The sequence below is a fragment of the Sarcophilus harrisii genome, chromosome 1, assembly GCF_902635505.1.
Source record: "Sarcophilus harrisii chromosome 1, mSarHar1.11, whole genome shotgun sequence".
In the NCBI taxonomy this organism is placed as follows: domain Eukaryota; kingdom Metazoa; phylum Chordata; class Mammalia; order Dasyuromorphia; family Dasyuridae; genus Sarcophilus; species Sarcophilus harrisii.
The window spans coordinates 175,159,940-175,164,660 of record NC_045426.1 but is presented as its reverse complement, the minus strand read 5'-3'; the positions used below and the strand labels follow the sequence as shown (position 1 = coordinate 175,164,660).

At 33.8% G+C, this 4,721-nt stretch overlaps 1 pseudogene; it reads left to right on the top strand.

The window, feature by feature from the left end:
* Positions 1 to 2,801: 2,801 nt before the first annotated feature.
* Positions 2,802 to 3,167, top strand: LOC105749666 (annotated as a pseudogene).
* Positions 3,168 to 4,721: the final 1,554 nt, after the last annotated feature.

Here is a 4,721-nt window from a genome sequence, read left to right as displayed (position 1 = left end):
ATAAAAACAATATCCTGCTAAAAATATACATAATCAAATAATCTAAAAGAAGCCAATGCCCTTTGGTGATCTAGCTCTTTATTGATCTCCCATTTACCATAACTATATACATCTGAGATATGAAGACATCTCCATATGCCTCACTTTTATATTTGTATCCACAGTGCTTTACACAGTAACTGCTTAATAACTGCTTCTTTCCCTTTATCCTTCCTCATTTCCTCATACTGCATTATTGAACAATTCTTTTTGGCATACCTTTTGCATCTACCTTCTTTCTATATGAGCTGTCCTAATTAATCCTAAAACTATATTTCTTTCCTTGCAATTAAAATTTCAACTTGACTTTGTCAAACATGTTTGACTTCTACATGTTATATATGTACTGTAATCAATAAAATAACTTCAAAGACCTAAGATTACCCCCCCCAAAAAAAAAAAAGAAAACATAAAGAATTAGATCAACTTGCAAAGATAACTTTCAATTTACCAATTCAAAAATGATGAAGTTAGTGGTAATTGTGATGAGGTGCTAGAATTGGGGTGGGAGATCCCCTCTGATGGGAAGTGCAAGTCCTTTGCAAAAAAATTCACAAATCTGAAATCTGTATGCCAAAAGGGATTTATTGGCACTGAGAAGCAAACTTGCTAGGAAGACAGACCTCTTAGTGGGCAAAAAGGTCCTGTTAGGAAGATAGATAGCAAAGCTTAGCACTGAGAAGAGAATATCTTCAGCAGTGGGCAAAAAGTCCTGGCAGGAAAGCTTGCTAAGAAGACAGCTTCCTTGGCAAGCATAATCCTGTTTAGGACTTCGGCAAAAATATCTGTGCACATAGCCCTAGATATATTGGGGATTGCTTTGATCTTTGGTCCAGAGATGGAAGGCCAACTCCTGAGGGACTGAGCTTCAATTCAATTTAAAATTGAATGAGATTACCTACCTGGGAGTTTGAGCCACTGAGAGTTGTTTGTGGCAATTCAGTGGAGGGTGATTGACCAAGATCTCCAATTGAATGAAAATACTTAATTAGGAGTTAAGGACAGGAGAAGGGGATTTGTCAAGGATGGAGAGGTTCAAAAAGAAAGGGGAATCAAGGGTTAACCTGGCAGAAATAATAAAGACAAGTAACTTAGCTTCTTCTACCAGGGGTAAATGGACAAGGACACCTGGGCAGCACAGATGTGTAATCCTTACTTAGACTGGTATATTACTGGATAATTTTGCTTTCCTCCCCAGATTATGGTCACAGATTTCATAAATGATTCATGGGTTGAATTTAGATAGATTTTTTTCCAGCTACATGAAATTTCTCCAGTAATAGTAATGATTATTTCAAAGGATAAGGTATATAACAAAATGATGATTTCCTGAGTCTAAAAAAAAGTACACATTTTGAGGAGAAAACTCCCAAATGGATCAAAACTGAGAGGATAAAATTTAATATATGTGTAGAGTCTTGTGCTTATAGTTTAAAAAATCAATTTCACAAGCAGAAGCTTGAGAGAAGCATGTCTAGAATCTATTCAAATGAAAAAGATTTGGGGTAGATAGCTAGTGAATTAATAATTCAGTGAGTCACCAGTATGACTCAGCAACTAAGGAAACTTAAGCAATCATCACCACTATTAAAAAGTATGTCATCTACATCAAAAAAATGTAGTGGCCCCTACTGTATTCTTACCTCACGTACTATGATATTCATTGCTGAAAGTCACATTTTATAGAGGACATTGACAAACTGGAAAAATCTAGATTAGAGCCAGTAAACTTGTGAGGAAGCTGAATATCCTAATATTTTCAAATTAGGAAGGAATTGGAGATGTTTAGTTTGAAAAAGCAAAGATTAATGAGAGTGTGAGAGTTGTCTTCAAATATTTTATGAGATATCACATGAAAGAAAGATTGGGCTTATTCTAATTGGTCCCAGGAGTAAAAATGAGAAAGAATTACTGGATGTTGTAGGTACAAGTGTAAATTCAATAAGAAGAAAAAAAAAACTTTCCAATAATTAAAAGCTGTCCAAAAGTGAAATGGAATGCCTTGGGTGATAATGGATTATCCTTTAACAAGTTATTTTCAAGTAAAGAATAAATGACCACTTCTTAGGGATATCATAGAGGAGATTTTCATTCATATGAATTAGACCAAATGGCCTCAGAGTATATCCTTCCAAATCTAATGTTCTATGATTCTCTAATTATCATTAACTTATATTTTATGGGATCTAATAGACTAGAACACTCATATAAGTACAAAATAATTAATTTTACAGACTGGTTCAAATTCCACTATACAAATCCCAGTACAACAAAATGTCTCTACAACCTAAAGATTTTTAAGATCTAATTATGACCTACTTTAAGTAATATCTAAAAAAAAATTCTTCACAATAATTGACTTTAGGCTATTCCTTCATATTTTGCATTTGACTCATATGTCTGATGATAGATCAAAGTTTATTTCTTCTGTTATTATCCATAGAATTGTTATGATAAATATTTTTTATCTAATTGAAGTCCTACTAAGGTGATATTATCCTACATCTGTATACTTTGCAATAGTTCTGTGTGTTTCAAATTTTTTTAAGTTGAAAAGAGAAAGGGCTTCAGAACTTAGGCATTCAGCAAGAAATAGTCAAACTTTCCTACCTACTTCTGCTTCTTAGAGTTTTCACCCTTCCTTTCTTTCCTCTCCTTTTCATCCCTCTCTCTTCCCATCTCCATCATTCTCTTCATCCTCTCTCCTTCTCTCTTTCCTAGCCTAGATAAATCAGTGATGGAGATGACCAAGAAATCTGGACCCTGTTGAGATGGGTATCACAAGCCTGTGTCAGGACATGTTCCCCAAGATGGCAACATACCTGTTGAGAGGCACCAGTGAAATTTGTAAACCTTTAAAAAATATGAACAAATTGACTAGCTTGAAGTATCTAGAAATGAAAGATATTGCAGTAAAAATAAGTCGAAATCTAAAGGGTTTAAACCAGAAATATACAGCACTTTAATCTTATGTGTATTAGATCAGTTAAATTGAGAAACAAGTGGCAGTTCTGGATTAGGCAGCCTATAAATTTCATGCATATTCAAAGAAACTAGAATCAAAAAGTTGGAAAGGGAATGAAAGAATTCTTCAGCACAAAGATTTTAACTATGACAATGTTTCATAAGAGCTGAAATATGTTATCAAAATTCTATGCTTGAGCTCCATAAAAGGCAGAGAGAGGTGTTGCAAGTAAAATTATAGTCTCATGTTTGGCTAGATGTGTAACTTTGGCCGCACCTTCATGTTTTCCTAAAACTATATCTCCTAGAATTTCACTTTATCATGTGTTTCATATTGTGCCCTAAACCAAGGCTCAGATATCAGGATGAATCCCAGATAGAACAGACCAGAGAGCCTCTGGTATTCCTATCTCTTACTTCCACACCTTCATCTTTGACTCTTTTGTTCTGAATGTGCTCCCTACTCCCTTCTAACCTATTCTTGAATTTAAATAATAAATTCAGGTTTATAGAGGGAGGAAGAAAAGAAATATCCAAACTCCCCATATGTCTTGGTAAAGCCTATCCTCTAATGCATCATAGAAAATTGTCATTTTCACTGGTCATCCATCACAGCATAGAGATTATAAAAGTATATACAATGAATCTGGCAATATCTTCTCATTACCTACAACCTCTATGGAAGCAATTAAATTGAGGCTATACCCATCAATGTCAGTGATTCCCCTAACATTGATCAGCTGCCTTTTTCAATTTGCAATTTCAGATTTCTGCTCCATGTGAATTAAGATTTCTGGGTAGTTTCTCTCCTATATTGTTTAGGATCTTTCTTTCAAATGGCCTTTTGTGTTATAGTTTTTTTTTCATAGTTTCCTCTATTTCAGTTTGTTAATAATTGTATGAAAGATGGTGTGTTCTACCTTTGTGATCCTAGGAGACAAAGAAAACCTAAAGTCTATGTATTATATGAAAGGAAAAAAGAAACTGGATAACTGTCCTGAGCTAGTAACATCACTAGGAATGAATACTACCAAAAGCAATATGACAAAACCTGGGGTTCTTGTCTAAGAGTGCAGTTCAAATTCTCCCCCTATTGTAAGAATTCAATAATACTCATGGAATTCCTCCTTTTGGTAAAGAACAGAAATATGGGTAGCATGATAATACATCGACTAAAAAGAAGTTGAAAAATCTGTTTTGTTTTGTTGTATTTTATATTTAAAGATTTACCTTAAGTAAACACATTCTACCATTGTGATAAATTTCAGTAAAAATAAACTTAAAAAAGAGGAATGAAAAAGAAAATGAACTGGCTTTGTGATTACAGATCTAAAATCTCAATGTTGCCATTTGTAACTTCTTAACGAGTCACTAAGTCTCTATGAAATTCAGTTGCCTCTTCTATAAAATAATTAAACAAATGGCTTCTAGGAGCAATTCCAAGTTTAGAGCAATGAACCACAATGACAGGAGACTGCTAGTAAAGTCATAGACATGAAATTAATAGTCAATCATCTAAGTTCTAACAATTCAGTGGATCATATATGAACTATGAAAAAGTAGCAAAAGTCCATTTCTTCACATTATCACAGCTAATTTTGAGGGAAGATATTAAAAAGAAAATGGAGAGTTAATCCAAACATTGCCCCATGACTATACACCAAAGAATGGGAATTTGAGTTTGAGTTATGTTTAACAAGTACATATTTACTGTAGGG